Source organism: Miniopterus natalensis, chromosome 9, assembly GCF_054644295.1.
Source record: "Miniopterus natalensis isolate mMinNat1 chromosome 9, mMinNat1.hap1, whole genome shotgun sequence".
Taxonomy (NCBI): Eukaryota; Metazoa; Chordata; class Mammalia; order Chiroptera; family Miniopteridae; genus Miniopterus; species Miniopterus natalensis.
Genome location: NC_142089.1, coordinates 42535134 through 42560846, shown reverse-complemented (window position 1 = coordinate 42560846; position 25713 = coordinate 42535134).

The window sequence follows — 25713 nt, the reverse complement described above, 5'->3', positions numbered from 1 at the left end:
CCAAGGATAACTGTTTTCTTGAATTTTAACACCGAAGATTAATTTTGCCTACTTTGAATTTTATACAAACAAAATTACCAAAAAAATTGATTCTTTTATTCATTATGTTTGTGAGATTCATTCATACTGTTGTATGTAGCAAAGATTTGTGTGTGTGTTTTTATGCTCTGAATTTCCTGAATTGTATAAATATATTGCAACCTATTTATCTGTTCCTCAGTTGATGGACATTTGGGTTATTTCCAGTTTGGGACAATTATAATAATTCTGCTGTACATATTCTTAATTTAATACATGTCTTTTGGTGCATTTATATGCACATTCCTAGGTCTGGGATTGTGGGTCATAAAGCATGCACATGGTCACTTTAATTATTACTTCCAGGTAGTTTTCTTAGGGTAATTGTACCAATGCGTCCTCCTACCAGCAGTGTGTGCTAGTTTTCATTGCTCCCTATGTTTGCCAATACTATTGTCAATCTAAAGTTTTAGTGCTATGGTGGCTGTGTAGTAATTGCTCATTGCAGTCTTATTTTTCACTTCATGACACTTCCTTGAAGATGGTAATTTAAATATCCTCTCATGTAAAATGCCTGTTTAAATCTTTTGCCCATTTTTCAATTGGGCTGTCTGACCTTTCTGATTGATTTATATAAATTCTTTATATTTAGTGTAGTCAAAGATGTTCTCCTGGACAGTTATTGCTTCTGTGTTATATTCTATAAGTGTGATTGTTTTGTCTTTCACTTTTAACTTTATTAAACATTGTTTTTATGGGTTTTTATAAATAAAAATCTAGTCATTGTTTTTCTGTACAGATATTCAATTAACCCAGCACCACTAGTTCAGAAGATTAGATGAAATTTACTAGAGAAAATTTGAAGTTCTAAATTAATGTTAGCTTATAAATAGTGAGGTTGTAGACTTGCTTCTGTCAGATTCTAGGTTAAGGGCATGTAGTCTTAATGGGCACAGGAACTGAGAAGATTTGAAGCCCTAAGAGGGCTGGTATATTTCAGGTCAACCCTTATTACGGGGGGTCTAACTTTTTGATATTCCCTTTTGGGACCCCTCTACTCTTGGGTCCTGATCTCCAACTGTTGTTACCCAGCCTGGGAATCTACCAAATTCCTCAGCATCTCAGCTACCACTATCAAATCAGCAAAAGCTTTGAGGAAGAAGTTGTTTTAGGCTTCAGCTTCACATTTTTGTGTTTCCTTTCATTTTTGGAATCTTAGTCTGATGAAACTAACTTCCTTGGTAGCTTACAAACAATGCTCACAGACAGATCTCACTTTATTATTTTGTCTAAATTTTTCTAGATATTCTAAGCAGATGAGTTGGTTCAAAATAAACTGGTTTACATTGTCCCAAAAAACCCAAAACTTTCAAGGGTGTAATGGCTATCTCACTTCCTAAAACAGATAGGAACCCAGCAAATTTATGTTTATCTTCTTCTGTTGATATAGATTAAAACATATATTTCATTTAATTCATTATAAGTTCGTAGTGACTTCCAAATGCTCCTTTAAAAGAGGCTACGTGGGCCCAGCCGGGTATGGCTCAGCGGTTGAGTGTCGACCTAGGATCCAGGCGATCGGGGTTCGATTCCTGGTCAGGGCATATGCCCGGGTTGCGGGCTCGATCAATGACTCTCTCATCATTGATGTTTCTGTCTCTCTCTCTTTCCATCTCCTTTCCTCTCTCTGAAATCAATAAAGATATGTTTAAAAATAAATAAATAAAATAAAAGAGGTTATGTGGGATCTACTGGTAAAGGTCAGGGGAAGAAAGAAATTTTTGGCCACAGAAGGGAGTTTTTTGAGCATCTTTCAAATGATAGCCAAGAGGAAGATGCTGGTTCCATCTTTGTAAGCGCTTTCCTGGTAATGGGGGTAGTGGAGATTATCTGTGTTTGTAATAGCAGCACTTGGAAACTAGTGACAACACCTGTTTCTATTGTACAGTGACAGCTATGGCTCAGAATCTGGTTTGGGGAAAAAAAGAAATACTGTGAAATCGAATCACATTTTGATTCCCCCCCATTTATTGCTTTGTCCTGGGTTTTTGTTATTGATTAAGACAAACACAGGTTATTTTGGAGGCCACAGCTACATGGTTAAGAAGAAGTCACAGGTCGGTTGTGTTACCTAGTGTATTCAAGCTAAAACAAATATCAATTTGGCCTGTATCACCCTTTGTCTTCTCTCTCATATTTCTATTCACATTCAAGCCTTTCATATGCTTAAGCACATGGTATTATGTCGGTTGGGGCCTTAAAATCTGTCTTTCCTTATTGGCACATTAATGTTTTCATCCCTTGCTTCACCCTTGATAAGAATAATTATGCTGAAAATATTTGGGGGGAAGGACATTCTGAATTCATATGTTTCTCTCAGGGATTCTCATATTTGATATTTTGAAACATTAGAAAAAAATTGGTACACTTCCTCCTTTTCTGACCATTAGTTGTACTGAATAACTTAAAAGTATACAGTATACAATAATTATAAGGTTTCTGAAACAGTGGTCCACAGGTACCTGCAGAGGGTCTGAGGGTCTATAGAATGCATATTTAATATTTATATTTGTAGGCTCATGCCACATATAAGTCTGAATCTCTAGAGAAGGGCCCAGGGATTGGCATTTTAACAAGTGTCTAAGCAAACATATTTTTGCACATATTATTTAGTATTTACAGTGGGGCCCGGCCAGGCATGGCTCGGGGGTTGAGCATCGACCTAGGATTCAGGTGGTCAGGGTTCGATTCCTGGTCCGGGCACATGCCCGGGTTGTGGGCTTGATCCCCAGTCAGGGGCCTGTAGGAGGCAGCCAATCAATGAGTCTCTCATCAGTGATGTTTCTCCTCTCTCTCCTTCTCCTTTCCTCTCTCTGAAATCAATAAAGATATATTTAATAAAAAATAAAAAAATATAAAAAAATATTTACAGTGGGATGTTTTATCACACACATTACCTCACAGAGCCTTGTAGATAGGTATGATTATTTCCAATTTCCCAATAAGGAAACTGAGACAGGGAGATAAACCACTGGAATAAAATTTAAATGTAAATTGAGCTGCATGCCACCCAGTTCTCCTGACACCAAGTTCAATCCTTGTCTCACTACATCCATCAGCTTTACTCTATATGAAGAAGCTCTATCTTAGGAAAAAGATTCCCCCCCCCCACATATAGCTTCCTAAGCTGCATAAACCCAAGCAGCCTAATATTTGCTCTGTGATAGCAATTATTGAGATAGTGTATTATTAACAACTTTCAACACACACAAAGGGCTTTTCATTTTCAGTGCCCAATTTTGCTGAGGCACTTTAGTGCTCCCTTTAAAGAGTTTATGTATAAAAGCCATGCCCTGGAGAGAGCCCATTTAACACCCACGAGCAACAGTGCAACGTGAGGTCACCAGGAGAGGAGATATAGATGACTTCTAACAGCCTTTGATGAATGACTCAGCCTCAACTCTATAGGGGTGAAGCTCATTGAATCCACTCAGAATTACCTTCTATAACAAACAGGAAATAGGGACATTTTCCTGTCTGAGCTATGAAGCATTTTGCTGGCCAGCAAATAAGTTGCTGATAAAGACTTGTCTTCTACTAATTTACTGGGCTGACTAAAATTTGGGGTATTTTTTGTTGTTTCTTCAAGCCAATATATGAAGATAACAAGCATGGCCACTGTTTACAGCTACTGATACTGAACACTCACTATATGCAACAAACTCAGCCCAGAGCTTTATAACAACTGTCTTATTTGACTCATTACAACAAGCTTATTATTTGATTTCATGGGAGAAAACTAAAGACTAGAGAAGTTAGGTAACTTGCCCATGGCCACCTTGGCAGGTAATTCCTTGTCTATCTGAATCTAGAACCCACTGACTCAACGGCTTTACTACATTTTCTTCCTTGATGTATTGAAGATCTATTTTATAAGATGTAAATGCATTGTAATTTAAAACCAGTAAAGAGAAAAGACCATAGAAACATCTATTTTTCCTTTCAGTGAGGGTTTTGCTAATAGTATAGTATCTTAAGAAGGTTCTTCTCACCTTTACACATGAGAGATTGGGAAATGGGGGAACTAGCATTCATTCTTCTGCCCACTTTTTACCCCTTAAAGTCAGAGTAATTTGAAATTTGATCAACTGGTCGTGTAGACTAAAGTGATATGGTGGCCAGTAATTGGCTTGTATATCTATCAGGCCAGCTGGCCAGTAGGACAATTAGGGTTTTAATATGATAGAAAAAATAAGGGACTTTATCAGTTAAAGAGGAAGAAAAACACAAATCCAAAGCGAAAGCATAGCTTTCACAGTATGTTGCTGCTAAATTCAGGAAAAAAAGGAACATAGGACAACTGAGTCCTGCAGAGCTGAATTTAACTCTCAGCTGTGTGAAGTGAAAAGGAAAGCAATAAATGTAGTCCAGGAAAAAATGGCATAGCAGCAAAAGTATTTTTTTTTTTGGAAGTTTCCCAAATCTGTATTAATAGGCAGAGCCATATCTTCAGAGGGAATTAGTTATAATCTAGGAGATACGGTCCCTGAATGGCTCTGAGTCAAACATGCAGAATAACTTTGCAGCCCTGCTGGGCAACAGGTTTTATTCTTCACAGTACTATTCTCTGAAGTTATAGAAAATCGTCTGCTTGATAATGTTATTGGTATCCTCACTTTTTTTAAAATTTCCGGTCTACAATAACCACTTTACCACTTATTTTCAGATAATTTTATGGTTATGTTCATTCATATTCTTTTTTCAGATAAGAAATTAAAGCAGTTTATATTCTAACCATTAGAAATTCCAAAATGATTGAACAAACCATAGGATAAGATTTCTTAAAATAAATGTAGCTAAAATATGTTGGCACTCTACCATTACTACTGGGGATTTTTCTCAGAGTATATCATTACCTAAGAATATCACCGTATCAGTTAGCTATTACTGCTAACCACCCCAGAATCTAGTAGATTAAAAACCAAACTTTCATTTGTTCATAGCTTTGTGGGTCAGCGGGGTGGTTTTCCTGGTGTGGGTTCCCATATCCAACTGCATTCAGCTGGCGGGCATGCTGGTGTATCTGTGTGGGAGGTGACTAAAGAGGGTGTGAATATCAGATGTAATCCGTTGGGGGCCTTTAACATAATCTACAACAATCAATAGCTCCCCTTCTCTTTGATTTCATATGAAGGGTTTAAGCCTAACATTTCTACCTCAGACTCCAGAGTAAGTCATACTTAAGAACTGACCAGTGTCCAAATAGAGAAAAGTCCCATGATTGTGGCAAAAGTTACTTCAATTGTCAAGGTTCTACCTGATTATTGTTGCCTTCACTTTATTCCTCTGTTCATTCTCCATTGCCCCTCCCAGTGACTTATCACTAGGTAGAGACATCCTTTTTCATGTCTTCTCTTTTAGCACTTGTATTAGTTAGGATCAACCAGAGAAGCAGAACCAGTAGGATTATGTGTATAGATAGATAGATGATAGATGATGATAGATAGATAGATGATAGATAGATAGATGATAGATAGATAGATAGATGATAGATAGATAGATAGATAGATAGATAGATAGATGATAGATAGATGTGTGTGTGTGTTAATATATATATATATACACTTATATATATATAAAGATTTCTTGCAAGACCCATGTTGATTGTAGGAGCTGGTTAGGAAAGTCCAAAATTCATAGGACAGGCCATGAGAAAGGGCAAACTGGAATCTGTCACGTGAGCCAAAACTACTGTCAACTGGTAGAATTTGTTCTGCTTTAGGGAAACTCCAGCTCTTATTGAATCAGCCCCATCCAGATTATCTATGACAATCTTCCTTATACATCAAGTCAACTGATTAAGGCCTTTAATCACATCTATAAAATACCTTCACAGCAATGTCTAGATTGGTGTTGATTGAATAACTAGAACTGCAGTCTAGCCAAGTTAACAAATTCAAAGACCAGCACAGCACATTTTAATACGTGTTTTACAAGAGCAAATTATTGTAATTTGAACTCTCAGGCCTTATCTACCTGACTATTCTCAATTGCTCTTTTTTATTTTTGAAAACTGCTTGTTTTCTACAAGTTTTAGCCTGGCTGCCTAACTCTGACTCACAATATCTACTTAATCTTATATTCCAGTCATGTGTTTTTTTCTCTTAGATTTAGGAACAGAAGCTGGCCAAGGAAGCTTCTAGGTTATTCCACTGTCTTTTTTAAATTTAACTTAATTTTTAATGATTTTTTATTTTTGCTTTTTCAGTTTTTCAACAAATGTAAGTGGTCACAACTGTGTAACTGATTTCCTCCATAAAATACCTGACATGGTTGCTGTTTTCTGACAGGACCCAGACTAAGGTTGTATGTAAAGCATAGCATAACACCTAGTTCATTATAGCAATTCAATACATATTAGTTATTCTTTAAAAACTATACACACACACACACACATATACACCTATATATATGTACACACACGTAATTGTGTCTGGGTGCTGCCTTGGCAATATGTGTATATTTCCATTTTTCTTATATCCATACCTGTCTTTCTTTCAATTCATTCATCCATCTACCCATTATCCTATTATTCCTACAGATCCTGATCTACAGTATTTACCATTTTTGTTAATGATTACTTCATTTTCCCAGTAACTTAGGTAAAAATCCCAAGATTAATCTTAACTTCTCTTCTGAGTTATTCACTCCTCTTTTCTTCTCATATCCACTTCATACCAGGCCAGAAACCGGCATCAACATAGGCTCAGGGAGATGAACTAGGAGTCCCAGTGAGGAGCTAACATTTCAGAATTCCAAGTCCAGATCCAAGCCCAGGGGTAGGAGTAGAACTTAGAGAACTCAAATGCAATTTCGATTAATGTCATTTTCTAAAGAATGTGATACATGGGATGTGAGGCTGTACATTGCCTAAGTCTTCAAGATAAATGAGATTTAGGGCATTAGTTGTGATGCCAAAGGCACAGTTAAGGAAAGCCATTTAAGCTAATATAATAGATACAGAACCAGGATCCAACACTAGACATCAGAACTGGCAGCCACTACTCAGCAGGCCAGGGTGTCTGCCATTCAGCCTTGGGTATAGGTTTAGGCTCAACTCCCCAGTGTAGTATTAGTTTAAAAAAAAATAAAAATCAGAGAGTTAGGCCAGATGGATAAACCTGCCACAAAGAGTGAACAAGTTCTAGCCTGATCCTCCTTGGGGACTCAGGAATTAAATTTACCACAATCACTTAGACCAGCAATTTTCAACCATTTGCCACAAGGATTTTTAAAACATGCATTACCTAACTAGTCAGGGGCACTGACTTCTTTTCCCTTAGATTGTCAAATAAAAAATGACAACAGGCAACATAACTATAGCTGTGTGGTGTGAATGAATCAAAATTATACCTTTTTCTTGGGTCAGATTGGCAAAATATATATTTTTTGGTGTGCTGCAGAATTTTAGTAATTAGTTTATGTGTGCCATGAGATGAAAAAGGCTGAACATATCTGACTTAAGACAGTTGGATCAAGGAGATGCAGACTATTTACACACTCATAAAACACAGAAGGTATAGAACTGATATTTCATGCAGTCCCCTTTTTATTGCCTCAGTGTCTGGGTGAGGTGGCACTCCCAGGTCACTATCCATAACTACTGGGAGGGGTAGCAAGAGAGAGACTGATCCTAATATCTGACTTCTTTATTAAGAAATAAATTTTGCATTAGAGTAACAAAGGGCCTCAGGAAAGCAGAAAGGAAAAACAGCATTATAATAGTGTTTAAAATATAAATATATTTTTGTAAACTACATATATAGAAGATGTGAGAAAGACTTGTAATACATTCTGTAAAATCTCAACAGACATCTCTGAGTGAAAAAAATTCTGTATGAATTTGTTTTATTTTTCATTCCTCCTTTAGATTTTACTATTTTATAGCTATATTTTTATTATATATATTTTTTAAGTTGAATCTGAACTTAGCCTAGTAGAGTCCCAATGTCACACATTTGCTGTTAGTTCCACAAGTATCAAGCGGGAGATCTTTTCCTAAACCATAAGTCAAATCACTAATGCACAGTGGTACCGAGGTTTTGAACGTCTCTATTGACGAACATTTCAGGTTACAAACTGCGTAAACCCAGAAGGAAATGCTTCGGTTTTCGAACACGCCTCAGAAGTTGAACAGGCCATGCGGCCTCCGCTGAGGGCAAGGTCCTGAGGCCCAGCTGTCGGCTGTTGACCCCTCGGGTTTCAAACGTTTCAGAACCCGGATGGTCTCCGGAAGGGATTACATTAGAAAACCGAGCTACCACTGTATTTATTATGAAGTTACTATGAGCCCAAAACTCCGCCAAGTGCTAAAGATCATTGAGTCTTCATTTAAAAAATTTTTTTCTTCTAAATATGTCTTTATTGATTTCAGAGAGAGGAAGAGGGAGAGAGAGAGAGAGATAGAAACATCAATGATGAGAGTCATTGATTGGCTGCCTCCTGCACGCCCCCCACTGGAGATGAGCCCTGATCGAGAATGGAACCACAATCTCCTGGATCATAGGTCAATGCTCAAGTGCTGAGCCACGGCTGGCTGGGCAAAAATTTTTTGATTTCAGAATGCATAAAAATTTTGGACACATTTCTCTTAAAAATGTACATCTGCAAGTTAATACAACATTTTGCATGAAATTTAAGGGTGTTAAAAAATTCATGAAATCCATGTAAGGACCATTCTGTGCATCACAGGTTAAAATCTGAGGAATGAAAATAAATGTAAAACCTTATGTCTGGTCTGAAGTTGTTATCTAATTATGGAAACCAGTCCTAAAGCTATGAATAGTTAAGCAGCAAAGGAGAAGCAAAGGAGTGAATAAACGTGTAATTGCATACATGCATATGTACAAAATTTCTACAAGAAAATATAAAGTTAATAGCTAAATGAGAAGAACACATGTTAAGTGCTAACAAATTAGGCAAAAATTACACAAAAGAGTAATCTGTCAGGTAAATTGACCCATAAAATAGATTAATTCAGTGTATCAACATCAAGCTCTAAAAAGAAAATATCCTCCAAATAATACTTGAAATCCATTCCAATTTCCTAGATATGATGTTTCTACTTTGTTGTTATAATTTTTGGTACTATACATAAAAAAAATAAGGAGTGACATAATAAAGTTCTCCAGTCAATCCAATATTTGGTTTTGGGGTAGTATAGATAGTGAAAAAATTTTTGATTAAAAAAAAAAAAGTAAGTTTTAAATATTTTCTACCATTTGCTAAATGTTTTGTTGGGAAAATCTAGACCTTTGTGAGACTCAGTTCCCTCCTCTATACACTGGAGATATTCTGGCTCTTTATTTCTGTATACAAATCACTCTAAACTCAGTGGCTTAAAACAATAACCATTAAACTATTTGATTATATCTCATGCTACTGGGAATCATTAAAGTGGGCATGGCTCAAGTGAACAGTTTATCTACTTCACGAAGTGTTGACTAAGATCACCCAAGTGTTATTCATTTGGGAGACTGTCTGGCCTGGAAGGTTCTAGTGAAGTACTCTAAGGCTTTAATCCCTCGTCTGGCACCTTTTGTGTGGGGTGTTTGGACTCAGCTGAGGTTAGTCAACTGGAGAACCTACATGTGGTCTCTAACATGATACTCTCAGGGTAGTTGGACTTCTTCCTTGTGGCTTACTACTGTATAGAGAATTTTTTTTAAGAGAAAGGGAATGGAAATTGTCAGTCCCTTAAGGCTTCAGCCTGGAAGCTGGTACAGCATCACGTCTGCTGTGTTCTTTTCATTATAGCAATCACAGGTGATCCACATTCCAGGTGAGGACACACAGACTCCATCTCTTGATAAAAGAAATGTCAGAGGCTTTATAGCCATCATTTGTCTGCTTCAGGGAATAATATTTCCTACCTCATTAGAGTTATTAACAGAGTTAAATAAAATTCAATACATATGATCAGGTTTATTAAAATACTTGAAAAAGTTAGAAAGCAAGTATGCTGGGTGATTATCTCCCAACAACTGCTCTTAAAAACTGCCATATTTTCTAGAGTTCATTTATCTCCAGTCCTGCATAAAATCTCCAGCAGCTATAACACAGTCATTCTCAGGTATTCCAAGAATACTTTCTTTTTCCAGGTTTTAATAATAGATTATTCCAGGCATTTGAAGGAGTGAATTCACATTTAATTAAAAACTTTTCCCTTATTCTCTAGTGGAGGTAGAATGGGAAAGCTTCTGATCTTGTTTTTACTTGACATCATTCCACACTTGATAGTTGTTTTGCAACACAATAGAAGTAGGAACAGTACTGGGGCAAAGGAGGTCTTACTTGTCCTTCTGATCTTTCAATGACACCACTGGACGTGGTGGCTGTCCAAAGATGTTTATTTCCTGTGTCACTTCTGTGAATCCCTGATTTCAGTTCCTTGGTGCACATGATAATCTCTAGTTGGCCACATCCATCCCCTTTAGCTTTTGCCTCTAACACCTCTAGCTTCTTTATACCAGGGTCTCCTTAGTCTTTGAGGAAGGAGATTAGCATAGAGTTATTTTCAAGGCAATTCATGGCCATCTCTTTTCTGACATGTGAAAATTACACAGGCAAGCTTTAAAGGTTTGGCTTGCTTTCAATGAAGACTTTTTTATTCTGTTGCTATAGGCTACTCCTGCTAGTCAGTGCTGCCATCCTTTAAGCATAAGTCAGATAGCAGCCACTGCATTCTTCAAATTCCAGGAGATGCATATCAGAGTCTACAAACTCTTAAAGCTCAGGCAAGAGCAAAGTAATCTCCTCCCAACCAATTTTTTACAGTGGTTGATATGGAGCAGCAGAATACAGGGCATACTGACAATTTCTCCAAAGAAATTTTAATATCGACTCTCTCTAACTCCTCACATGTCATTTTTATCTTTAAGGTGGGTAATGAGCTGAGAGTTTCAATACCATTTTTACATTTTTTTTAAAAGCATGCCCTTCCTATGTGAGCATAAAGAATGAAGTCAACCCAGCCAGTGGAGCAAAGATGAATGGATAAAAAGGGAATCTTAGTAGCATTTAAGTTCTGAATTCTCTGTTTTCTTGAGGCCAAAGAAATCCTTGACCTTTAGGTTCATGAGATATCATAGTAGGCTTATAATATGTCCTTTACTGTTCAAGCTTGAAACAATGTGTTTCTGTATCTTGTACCCCAAAAATCCTAATACTGTTACAGACTCATCTTTTAACATTCCTTTTTCATACTGTGAACTTTAGCCATACAAACATCTCCTAGCTCCCTGAATTTGATGTTCTCTTTCACCTTGCTAGGTAATTACACATGTTGCTATTTCTGCTTTCTCCCTCATTGCCTCTTCTGGGCTCACCCAGCTTGTTCTTGCCCACATTCTATGTCTCAGATTAGAAATCACTTGTTTGGAAGACCTTCTTTACCCCTCACATTTGACTTAAATTCTCCCCAATGCTCCCATATTTCCAGTATATTTTCTATCATAGAAGGTATTTCACTAAATTTCCTTATGTCTTCCAGTAGACTATAAGCTCCTAAGGACATAAGAACCTGGGTCATTTTTGCCACCATATATCTCCAGGTCCTGTAAGACTATCTGGTACATGTAGGTATTCAATAGCAATCCCTCAAATAAATGTGTAGGCTATATACGTGTGTGTATATATATGACATATATGTGTATATGTTACATTTATGTACACACACTAGACTCCAGATATATAAATAACATTGTTTATAAGGGTAATGTATACAATAAAAATTGTGAAGTAAACAAAATGTGCTGTTTTTAATGCAAATAGTTTGTACTTCTCTGTTCTTCTGAAATTGATTTCCTTCTTTTCTTCCAACTGCAGTTTATTTTAGTTTTTTAATTAACCTGCCTTTCTTGAATGGCTTCTCATATTCAAGACCTTTTTTCTGTTTCCTCTTTACCATCAAAACCCAACCATTTTGTTTCCTAGCCCTTCATATCCTTCTTGGGACAGGACATTCATTGATATATTAGCACATTAGCCATTGCCAGCATGCCAGTAAGCCTTCTTTTTGCAGTAAGCTCATATACACAGTAAGACTGACTTTCTGAAGAAAATGTCTTAATAAAAAGAGATGGCTTACATCATAAGAAATTCATGCAAAGGCAGCCCAGAGGAAAGGTTATATTTTTCAGCAGGTAAGACCCTGTATTCCTCAAATCAAATAAGTTGCCGTCCATCATCCTTTTTTGTAGGGTCAAACCAACTTATATATAATATCACACATGTAAAGAGAGAATTCATCAAGTATTCCTGTTTTTTAAGCTCATGAGAATAAGTACCTTGTAGATGATTAAGCACAAGAATGTATCATAAACATCAATATTTATGATGGCAATAAATAATAAGACATAAATAATTCTCTCAATCTCATTCTATTCTATTGAGCAAATTGCCCTTTCTTTCCAACATCCCTTAGTAGATATTTTAATCAATGAAATATGGGGGTAGAAAAAAGACAGCCAATAAAACTTGCTACACTTAGCTGAAGGGATGTGAGTAGCAGTGAAAACTTATTCTCAGAATAGGTCACATTCTTCAGTTTTTTACTAAACGTTTTGAGAATTTTCTTTGGTGGACTTTATGGTTATCTCTGCTGCTCTTAATTCATACCCTTTTATAGCACTTTACCATGCTGCATTATAATTTCTTTCTCTATGTCCTTCATGAAATTGTTATGTCTTTTTTTATATTGTGTCTTTTTGTATTGATTTGTATACCCAGAGCCTGCTACTCTTTATTCACTCAATAAGGCTTCATGGTAAAATTCTTTTTTAAAAAAGCATTCTCCATATTATTATTTTTATGGATGCTTTAATGACATATAAGTCCAGAGGTCAAAGAATCTTTAGTACTTTCCCTTAAATTGTTTCCTTCTGAAGATGCCATGGCATGTAGTCCAGGGTTCTGGTACTTACCATGCAGAGAGAAATGAGCATGAATTTAACATCAGGGCCAAGTCGAGAATGCACATTCTCACATTCTCACTACTTTTCCTTAACATTGCACTGGAGATCTCAGTCACACCAGTTTTTTGTTTTTTTTGAAAAAGAAAGGCATTAAAAAGGAAAAAGAAAACTATCAATATTGCAGATGATATGATTGCTATTAAAATACCCCATGAATCCATAGATAAAACATTAGAGTTTATCAATGAATTTATCAAAGGTAATGTATATCAAACCAATATGCAAAATAAAAACAATGATTGATTACAAAACGTAAGTTAAAATAAGCCATTTACTATATAAAGGAAAGAAAAATATGGTACCTCAGAATAAAAAATAGTTTAAGACTTTTATAAAAAAGGTTATAACATTTATTTAAAGATGTTATAGAAGACCTAAATATAGAGAAGTGTTCATGTCTTTACTTAGGAAGACTGAGTATAGTAAAAATATACTTCTCCCTAGACCACTTCTAATCAATATTCCTACAAAATCTTTGTGAAACTTACAACCACTTTTAAAAATATTTGGAGGATTAAATGGTTAAAAATAGCCCTGAAGATTTTCTTTACTATAAAAAAAATTACTATAAAGCTACAATTATTTTAATAGTTTAGTATTGGCTCAAGGATAGAATTCTAGACAAATGAAACAGAATAGAAAGTCCATAAATGACCATATCTGTATATGAAATTTTAGTTTAATTTATGACATAGTTGTCAGTGCAGATCAATGAAAATAAATGGTTTTGAATTATTGTTTATTCAATGGAAACAAAAAATGTCAAATTAGCTCTCTACATCATTCAAAAAAGCAATTCCAGATAGAATAAAGATCGAAACAGGTATGGAAACCTCTATAATTATAATAGGACATTTTATGACCTAAGGACAGGGAAGAGCTTATTAAACAAAAACCAGAAAATGCAAATCATAAAACCAATGGTTGATAAAATCTATCATTACATTAAAATGAAGATCTTCTAATCATCACAAGATACAAGAAGACCAAAAAATATAGCTTAAGAACTGAGAAAATTCTAACATATGTAACCAACAAAGAATTATTATCTATCAATCAATCAGTAAGAAAAAAAGAAATAACCAGTTAAAACTGAACAAAAGAATCAGTAGATATTTCTTAGAATAAGTATATGAATGACCTTTGAATACATGAAAAAAATGCTCAAACTCATTAGCAGCCCCAGAAGTACACACTAATGTCTGAATTACACATTGCTTTGTAACACTATGTGTTGGCATGAATGTGGAGCTATGAGGACATTCATCCACTACTCGTGAAATGAAAATTGTTGCAAAAGCTTTGGAAGAGAGTTTGCCAGTTTGCAGTAATGTTGGTCAGATACAGTTCCACTCCTAGGTATACATAGCAGGGAAAAATCTTGCACAAGTACAGAAGAAGGTAACTCACAAGGCAGCAATGTTTGCAATAGAAAATAAATATTAATTTTTCAAATGTTAATCAAAAGTAGAATAGATTAATAATTGTTCTATATTCAAACAGTATAGTAATGCTCAGCAGTGAAAGTAAATTAACTAGGCTATTAACTGGGTTCATAATTCCCAAAAACATAATGTTGGGAGAGAAAAAAAATCACAGAGCCACACACAGTGTGATTCCATCATTAAAAGATTTTAAAATACTTAAAACCACAGTGAGGTATCACTTCACACCTGTCAGAATGGCTCCATCAACAAATCAACGAAAGACATGTGCTGGAGAAAGGGGAGCCCTGGTACCCTGCTGATGGGAATGCAGACTGGTGCAGCCACTATGGAAAACAGTATGGAGGCTCCTCAGAAAATTAGAAATGGAGCTGCCATTTGACCCAGTGATCCCACTCCTAGGAATGTATCCTAAGAATACTGAAACATTAATCAGAAAGAATATATGTACCCCAATGTTCATAGCAGCACAGTTTACAATAGCTAAGATCTGGAAACAGCCCAAGTGCCCGTCAGTAGATGAGTGGATAAAAAAGCTGTGGCACATTTATACCATGGAGTACTATGCAGCTGTAAAGAAGAAGACTCTCGTACTCTTTGGGACAGTATGGATGGACCTGGAGAATATTATGCTAAGTGAAATAAGCCAGGCAGTGAAAGACAAACATCACAGGATCTCGCTTATACGTGTAATCTAAAGAACTTAATAAACTGATGAACAGAATAGATTCAATGACATGGAAGCATAGATGAGACTGATGAATGTCAGAGGGATGGAGGAGGGCGGGTGGGTGGAGGGGGAGAGAGTAACCAAAGAATTCATATGCATATATGCACAACCCAAGGACACGGACAATGGTGGGAAGAGGGACTGGGGAGGGAGAAGGGACAGGGTGGAAGGGGTCATTGGGGAGAAAAAGGGACATCTGTAATATTCTAAACAAAATTAATTAAATAAATAAATTAAATAAAAAATTTAAAAAATTAAAAAAATAAAAACTTCAAGAATGTTCTTTAATAAAAAAAATGATTTAAAAATAGGTAACACTAATTGTTCATTCTTTAGAGCCACCTATATATATGGCAAAAACTATAGAGAAAATCAAAGAACTGATTAGCACAAAAATAAGGATGGTTTCCTCTTGAGGTGAATAAAGGTGGTGTGACTGAGGGGGGCACACAGGAAGCTTCTAAAACACTAGCCTTGCTATCTGTTAAACTGGGTTGTGGGTCTCAAGCTGTACCTTTAATAGTCTTTAAATTTGAATATATGTTTTAAAACTCTCCAAACCTAAGCTATATTTACAATAAAGTAATTTAAACAAAAATAAATGTCATTTTTATTTATTTATCCTTATAAAATACTTTGAGGTTTCTAAATTATTTCAGCACACACTTTTACGTAAAATAGTTTTATGAGTCCATTTATACAACTCTCCAGCTTTATTTGATTAATATACATGTCAAAATGTTTCAGATTTGCTAAAAAAAATCTACATTCTCTTACAAAGATGGGCTCTTTCATCATCTAGGAAACTCACTATCTGGTAGAGGAAAAGTCAAATGAAAGTAATTTTATCAGCAAGTAATTATCTGTTTTGCTTCTTTCACTGCCAGTCCAAGAACTGCTGAATTATTGGATCAGATGCACTACCAGGTATTTACAGGCAGTATCTCAATTAATTCTCTTGAGCTCATAATGTATCTGTTGTCACTTCTATTTTGCCCATAAAAAAAAAGTCTCAGTAATAATCAAGTAATTTACCATGACTACCCAGCTAATAATGGGGTGGAAGAGAAAACTCCTGGCCTTCAGATTCGGAAGCCAAGGTTCTTCCCAGTGCATATAGCTACCCCACAGGAAGACTGGGGTTACCAGGGGCCAGAGACACCGAGCACAGAGCTTTCGATGGAACGAGAGCTTAATAAATATTTGATGAAGAAACAGATAAATGTGTTTCCTGAAAATATGGCCCTTACCTAAATATTGGTTTTTATTTTGTTTTTAGTCTGTGATCTTTTTTCCACCTCATTATGTGTCTATACAATAACTGGAAATCACACTTTCTCATGCATGGGACATTTTAGTCAACATGCTAAATAACCAATCTTAACACAGTCCAATTCTTTAACTCTGTAATCTTTTTCCCTTTTCTATGATACTATATTGTGTCTAAGTAACTACTGATAAGCTCTGCTGTGCAAATTTCATAGGATAAAAGTTTTAAGTTATAAAAATGAATTAGGCCTCTGTGTTACAAATTCTATAATTTCAAAATGCTGCAAAGTGATTGTATAATAGCTTATTGCTCTACACAGAGGAAATCTACTTTTTAACATGATGTTTTCTCAAACTCAAACGATCCTTGGTTTAAGAGTCTAGAGACTCTTTCTCCCTTTCCATGGAAGTAGCTATGCATGTTAAACAATCAGTGTGCTTCGACAGCTTCTTAATTTATAAGCAAGATTAATTTGATGAGCAAGCATCTGCACAGTTTCCCAGGACCACTGTCCACGAGCTTGGGAATGTTTTGCTAATAGGATCACAAGGTTTTTGTTGTAGAATTAGTGAAGTAGAGAAAAAAATTTATTTGCATGCCACAAATGTAGTATTTTTTAAACCTATAAATAATAACAGAAAGTACTTAGATTTTGTCTGAAAATAATATCTAGGTGAGATATGAGGGAACTGTTGAGAGAAGACTGCTCAAGGACTTACTGATTGTTCTCATGTATCATAAAACAGCTACAGATCCGTGCCTTTTGTCTTAAATAGTGAAGAAAGATAGACTTTTTATCTCCTGGATAATTTATATTTAATACTGATAAAATAATAAATCTGAACGATTTCACAAGTCCTCTGGTTTGACTCAGTGGTTAGAGCATCGGCCCGTGGACTGAAGGGTCCCTGGTTCGATTCCAGCCAAGAGCACGTACCACAGTTGCAGGCTTGACCCCCGGCCCCAGTCGGGGTGCCTGGGGGAAGCAACCAATCTGATGTCTCTCTCTTTCTTTCTCCCCCACCCCCACTCTCTCTGAAAAGCAATGGAAAAAATATCCTTGGGTAAGAATTAGAAAAATAAATAAATAAGTCCCTCCCTTCCCCCTCCCTCCCTCCCTCCCTCCCTCCCTCCCTTCCTTCTTTCCCTCCCTCTTTCTCCCCCTACATTTTTCTTTCTTCTCTCTCTCCTTTCTTTAACCCTTCTTGCCTTTCTTCATTCACTGTTATTTTCCTCTTTCCTTCTATTCTATTCTAGAAGAAAAAGGCAACAAAAGCAGAACTTTTAAAATCCTATTATTAAGTAAAAACCTTTAGATTTTGAAGAGTGAAATAACTTTAATAAAAATTTAGTCATGGCAGTAAACTGTTGTCTTAATTCACCACAAAGCTTATAAATTGCAATAACATACTGTCAAATACTGTAGAAGATTTAGTGTAGCAGAGCCCTCTAGTCAAGGAAGTAGGACAGACATCTAATGCTCTACTGCAGGCCCTCGTCTCACCTCGCCCTGGTTGTATAATGCCAGGCAGCTGATTCAGGTTCCTCATCTACAATATGGAGTGTTTATTAAAGGAAACTCAAATAAGATTGCTTGTGCTAAAGCCAGTTAAAACGGAAAAGCTTCATATCACTCTAGGGCATTATTATTTGAGAGCAAGAGAATGTTTCTTTTCTACATTTTAATGTTTGGAATTACAATGGTTGCACTGTTCCCTAGATTTACTGTAATTCTATTTGGCTATTTGAAGAAGAAGACTAAATTGAAAATAGAAGTCTTTCAAACTGGCCTTCTGATAACAATTCATAACAAGTTTTGATGTTGAGGGGGACTAATAGGATATCATTTTACCCAAGGCAAACTAACAGAAGGTTTGCCTTTCAGCAGTAATCCTATCCAGCATTTAATCTGTCAACTATGTTGCAAATGGGAATATTTTAAACTGATTTTATATTAAATTCAAATGCATAATGTAGAGTACGTAAATATTTATCCAAGCTATCAAGTGAACCAGATTCCCAGAGTGACAGTAAGTGTATATGCATGCATTTTAGAACAGTAAACCTGTTCTGATTCCTTTTGTACTGTTCCAATAATCCCCTCTCATTTAAGTCGGTCTGTCGGTCTGCCTGTACAGGTGAGTATACGTGTTCTCAGCCTTTGGCCTGCCTCCTACAGCCTGGCTGTCACAAAGACAAAAAAACTCTGCCTCGATTCTGTTGCTTTTTGCTCAGTGGAAAGCAAGTAAAGAATCTGGGCCTCAAGTGCATAGGCTCAAGGACACCAGCATCTTCACTTTGTAAACTTTACTTGCAAATTGAAACAAATTGGAAGAAATAAAAAAGTCAGAGGGAAGGTCTCAAAAAGGGTTATGGAAATAACAGAGGCTTTATTGAACATATCAAAATGCATTAATTATTTGTAGAATATAACACAATATTCTATGATTGTGTTTGTATTGATTAGCAGGTTGAAGTCTCACTTTCTCCCCTATTTACTGCTGAGCCCTTATGGAGACTCTTATTTAGTTTGTTACTTTTCCTGTAAATTAGGTAAATACTGTATACTGTCTGAACTTTAACTTCATCTGTGAAATTATAATAACAACAAGTAGAGAATTCTGAGATTCCCATTATCTATGAACACATACATTGAAGAGGCTTAAATGAATAATTATCTATTATTATTTAACAATAAAGTTAAATATTATAATATATAATGTAATAGAGAATATGTTATTAATATAGAATAATGTAATTTAATGAGTAATAATTTATTCATGTCAACAAGCTTTCTTTATCTTGTTGGGAACCATTAGAAACAGCATGCTAATTTTCATGAATAACCATGCAGCTTTTTAACTCTATAACTTGAACAAGGCATGTGTAGCTGTGGCTTAGTTTATCCATGAAACAAAAGAGTGGCAAAGCAATGACCTTGCTAGTACCAGAGGAAGCACGATCAAGATTACTACATTACTAAGCCATTTTAAAGAGATTACCTATTGTTTTGACTGCCCTTTCTGCCTTTGGGTGATTATAGCCCTCCCACCCCCATCCCTCCCATAAAAGAGTTTTTAGCCCGGCCGGGCGTGGCTCAGCGGTTGAGCATCGACCTAGGATGCAGGCGATCATTCGATTCCCGGTCAGGGCACATGCCCGGGTTGCGGGCTGCAGCCGATCAATGACTCTCTCATCATTGATGTTTCTATATCTCTCTCTCCCCCTCCTTTCCTCTCTCTGAAATCAATAAAGATATACTTTAAAAAAAAAAAAAAAGAGTTTTCAGTCATGGTGGGAACTATGCCTCCTTCATGGGTTGGTCAATCAGAAATATTTCATTTGCTTTAGTCGAATTCATCAGTTGAGGGTTGTGAGTGGGAATTAAGCTAGGTAAAACAGACTTCCTTAAAATAGGCAATTGATAAATGACTAATCAGAATATGTTCTTATACCCCTTATTCTTGTCTTTAGAAATTGCCACTAGTCTCCACATCCTAGAGAAAATAGAAAAAGATTGAGAGAGCTCTCTGATAACATGGGCATTAAGAATGAAAAATCATGGTCATAGAAGGACACTTAGTGATTGCAGTGTTTCAGTTGTAGCATTATAAAGTTTTATTTCCGTATTAGGTATGGTTCATATGTTAATTTCTTTGAATCAACAACATTAAATTCATTCAACAGAGAATTTTCAGTCTGCTTGCCTCAATGTTTCCCAGATTAAGAAAGTAGTCCTTGGCCTCACAGTCACGTGGGCAGAAGAAAGAGCATCCATCTCAAAGGAGAGAGGCGGGTGGCTCATTATTATCCTGAAGGAGCAGATCCTTCTTTATCCACTCAAGGTTCTAAGATGAAGAATAGTCCACATCAAAGTTAGCTAGCATTTCATCTGTTTTGCAATCTCCAGCCCCAAAAGTAGTGTCCTCAAATTTAAGTAATGCCTTCATTATTGCGGAAGTATTATCTTGGGCTAGCTCCAGGTTCATTCTAGGATTACATTAAGTAAGAGAAGGGAAGGAAAGAGGCCTGATCTTCTCTAACAGCAAGTATTTTCCCCCAAAGTACTAGGAGATATCTCTCTACACTTATTCTCTAGGTGATCTCAGTCCCTGGTTTTAAATCTTACCTATAAGCTAATGAAATTAAGATTTATAATTTCAGCCCATAAATGTCCCTTAAATTCCTGATTGTGTATCAAACTTTCAATATTTCCATTTGGATGCTTAATATCATGTCTAAAAAAAACCCAAACTTCTGTTCTCCCCAATTTTTCTTCCCAAAGAAACTACCTTTCTTTTCATGCCTACAAATTTGGGGATATCCTTTATTTACCCATTTTAATCCATTCAAGCCAACTTCCTTCACACAGTCATCAGGCAGATCTTTCTCAAATATCTGATAATATCCAAATTTCTTAGACTGCATGATTTACTTTACTTCTATCTTTAACAAATACTACTTTCCACATGACCAGTAATCTAACCATAATAAAGAATATTCATTTCCCATAGAGTGATATTCTCTTTCCATTTACTAAAACATATGCCTGGAATTATCATCTCCACACCCATTTTCTGATGGGTTCTCATCCCTTTAGGACTCAGCTCAAGGTTCACTTCTCTGAATTGACCGTGACCTTCAGGACTTGCCTCCCTTTATTGCCATAGCATCTTCTGCCTACAGATATTAGAACCATTTTCACTTGGACTCTAACGATATGAAATAATGTGGCACTTTGCCTCTCTCCTGTCCTTCTTATTGGACTATGAAGACTTTGAGAGGTTAAGGATTTTTTTGGTCTTGCTTATTTTTAAATCAACAAGAGCCTGGCACAAAGACTGTCAAAAGATGGTGCTCAACTAATATTTTATGAAAGAGCAAATGCAACCATATAAAAAGCATGGTTTTATCCTTTTAAGGTAAATCATTTAAGAATTATTTAACACGATTGTGTTGAGTATTTTATTAGGTGTTTGGTAATTATATTTCTCTAGCAACACTATTGTCACCCTTAAGTGCTCACAAATAAGTCTGCACCTTAAAACACTTCCTGCCCGGCCAGGGGCGTGGCTCAGTGGTTGAGCATTGACCTAGGATCCAGGAGATCACAGTTCGGTTCCTGGTCAGTGCACATGCCCTAGTTTCGGGCTCAATCCCCTGTTGGGGGTATGCAGGAAGCAGCTGATCAATGACTCTCTCATTATTGTTTTTCTCTCTCTCTCTCCCTCTCACTTCCTCTCTCTGAAACCAATAAAGATATATTTAAAAAACAAAACACTTCCTTAGCCTTTACTGTGCTGGGAAAAGCCGAAGTCATTTGTATGAAAACTGCATTTAAAGAATGAATTATTAAATCTCTGGTATAGTTTCAGGTATGATACTTTTTTGTGTTTGTAGAGGTTTGATACCTTTTTGTAATAAAAGATTTAAAGTTTGAGTTTGCTGTGGTGCTACAATGAGCATCTCTACCAGTTGAGAGATGGTTTAATCATCTGTAGTTAAAGAAGAACGCTCCAGGGCCGAAAGAAAGTTGAGAAGCTCTGGCTCCAGTTATAGAGATCATGATCCCTGAGCAGAACTAAAGGTGAGAGATCTAAATCTGGAAGAGGTCCCCATGCTCAGGAAAATATTTTCAAATATTAATGAGAGAAAGCAAAAAGCAATCTTGAAAAAGAAACATAAGGCTGGAAGTCAGCAGACCTCGACTCTGCACTTCCCTTACTGGGAGACCTTATGTAAACCCTCTGTTTGTCCTAAAGGCCTAGATACAAATGCCAGCCTTCACTCCCTCCCTCATAATGAACAAAAGATAAAATGGAAAAATAAGTGAGAAAGTAGTTTTAAGAAAGAAATTACCTCTTTTAACTTAAGCAATTATTATTAATAGCATTAATAATAGTAACAAGAAAGAGATATAAAAAAATATAAAATAAAACAAAATAACTGGTGATGGTGCTCAGGTTTAGGGGCAGTCTGCCGATGGACACTAATTTCGAAGGTTCAAGTTGCTCCCCATATACTTGAAACTACCTTGTTCACTTTCTTTACCCATTTACATTCTGCCATCTCTTCAAACTCAGATAGATCAAGTTAGAGAATTTTAGAGCTACTGGGCATTTCGGATGTCATTAATCTAATCGCTCCTCTATTTCATAGCAAAGGAAGCATGTAAAGCCCAGAAAGATTACATAATTTGCTCAAAGTCACCCTGCCAAGGAGCAGTAGCACCACCAGATCATATATTTGCCAACTGCCAGTTTAATACCATTCTGCCCCATGAATCCCCCTATCTACCGCTAGCATGAAGCCTGACCCCTTGAGTTCATACAGGAGAAGACTGCAAGTAATAAGTAAATTCCATCTCTCTTATTGACTATTTGATTTAGGAAATCACATATTTTCTCTGTGCATTGATTTTTCATCTGTTATGCAAGAATAATAATAAATGGGAAAAATAATTAAAGAAACATTTATAGAATGCCAGATTTTGTGCTTGGTTCTGAAGATAGAGACTTGATTGAAACACAAACCATACTCCTAAAGACCTCACAACTTTTTAGTGCAACACTTACTAAATTGTATTCTGAGGTTTTCTGGTTCTGCAGAAGGTTAATGATGTTTGGATGGAAAAGTATGAGAAATAATTGATTTTATGTCAACTGTTAGAGATTTGTCATGCACATTAGCATATTGAAGGCTTTTAAAAATTTTACTTTAAATCATTTTAGTATTAACAAAGATCTGAGTTAAAATTTATGAAAGTGCCTTATTAAGTGTAAAATAGAAGACAGATATAACATTCATCATACTCTTCCAAATTCTTATTAATTAGAGTTTGTCCTACTTTGTCTTTTTACTTCACTATTTTTTTTCCCCTATGCTTAGTTCATGTCTCCTAAGTAGTTAGCCATTTATGGGCTCTAGAGGTAAATTCAGATTCAGCTAATATCATTTTCCAGGCACTAAGCTAAGCACATTCTCTATGCTTTCTGGCCCAGCACATAATTACCAATGTAAAAATATTGGCTGGTGCTGCAAGGGTGATGTTGTACTGCAGATTCCTCTGGCTACTCATGGGCTGGAGGCCAGTATTCGTGGTATGGATAAATCAGAGACCTTGTCTTCAACACCTCTCAGAATTAAACTGCTGCTCACTCTTCTCATCAGCTTTTAGGAAAGGTGGTCGTTGATAAAATATATAAGATTTTGTTCTGAAAGTCATATTAAAATAAGAAACTGCTTCAGAATGTTTAGTAACAATTGCAGACATTTACCAGCATCTCCAGGCGCCAGGTTCTGTATTTCAGGGGAGATCACATATACACATTTATTTCTCTCCACGATCCTATCCAGAAGGTGGTTGTTGGTTTTTCTCACTTTTAAGCAACTACAAGTTGGGTCCCTGAGCTTTTGTTTATCAAAAAATGTCTTTATTTCACTCTTATTTTAGGAATATTGTCATTAGATATAGAATTTGTGTGGATAACTTAGTGGATATGTTGTAGAGAGTCTACACTATGATATTTTCTACTAATTAATATGGAGTTTTGTTCTGGCAGATAATAAAATTGCTGGCAGATACTTTTGATCCCACCGAGCTTAGCTCTTAGGAAGAAAACCTATTTTGGTTTTGTACTTTAGTCCTATGATGTGGGTGTTACTTCAGTGTTCAGTCCTTACTCCTTCCTGCTTACTAAGTGTCTGAGGTGCCCAGCGTAATGAGGTCGGTCCTCACCGGCTAGTCTAGGCCCCAGTGCCTCCCAGCACCACATGACCTCTGGTATCTCATTCAACTGTCAGGCCCACAGCACTTGCTCTCTGCTGGCTATAGGGAAGCTTGCCCTGTTGTGTGCAGTCCAGTCCTTGTCAATAAATTGCATGGCACTGTCTTCTGAATTCTGGGAACTCTTCCCTCCATAGCCACTTTTCCCCTGGTTCTCTTCCATGTGTGTTACAAATGTTTCAGCAGCCTCAAGGTCCAATCTCTGGCTCTTGCTGGGTTCTACTTTGGGTCTACCTCCAGGGCCCATGGCCAGGAGAATATCTGCAGGCAGAGAGCTGGGGTGAACAGGGTCTCACCTACTTCATGTGTTCCCTTCTTTCAAAAATTCAGTCCTGCTCTGCCTGTTTTTCACTGCCTGAAAGCAATTGCCTTACATATTTTGTTCAGTGTTACCCTTGTTTACAGCAGGATGGCAATTTCAGCCTACTTACTCTATAGCTTCCTGCCGTGGCGGGAGGCAGAAGTTCAACAATCATTTATATTTTACTTACCAAAACAGTGGCATTTTAAATTGATTGACAGAGAGTCAAGGGTAATGGTGCACCCAAAATAAGTTATCCTAGCTTCAAAATAGCAGCTGATTAGAAAATCCAAGTGATTTCAAATTTGATTGTTTTCTGTCATTAACAATAGAAGAAAACTGTTGATTTAATTGCCAAACATGTGACAATGGAGTCATATTTTATAAAATAGGTGCCTCAAACATAAAGTTATACATAGAGCTACAAGTTCTGTTTGACACTAAAGAAGCCAGCCAGTTTTCTTAAATTTGGCATATCCATCCTGGATTTTGATTATGTCTTATCTGACAATGTTTCCAACAAAACATATATGATTGGATACACTCATTCCTCATTAACCTATCTTCTTTCCTTGTTTATTCTTTATTTTTCAAAAACTCTCTCTTCCAATTTGGTATTATCGTTTTTTATACCTGCATGTTCCTACCCTCCTCCTACATTTTTTTTTTTGCTCGTGAGTCCACCTAATATTTTTGTTTGTTTTTTCAGAATTGGGCATAGAGTCCGCTTCTTTGGAATAATGTTCTTGTCTGCCTACAAATTGTACTCCACCAACAAACTAACACATTTACCTTGCTGGCTCAAAATACTCTGGATTTGTTCTCTATATATTCTGTATGTATATCCTGTTCTTTAAAATTAGATAAAGGGCTCAGTCGGTGTGGCTTAGTGGTTGAGCATCGACCTATGATCCAGGTGATCTCGGTTCGATTCCCGGGCAGGGCACATGCCTGGGTTGCGGGCTTGATCGCTAGTCGGGGGCGTGCAGGAGGCAGCCGGTCAATGACTCTCTCATCATTGATGTTTCTATCTCTCTCTTCCTCTCCCTTCCTCTCTCAGAAATCAATAAAGACATATTTTTTAAAAAGATTAGCTAAAGGCACATTTTCCCACTGTCCTTAATGCCTC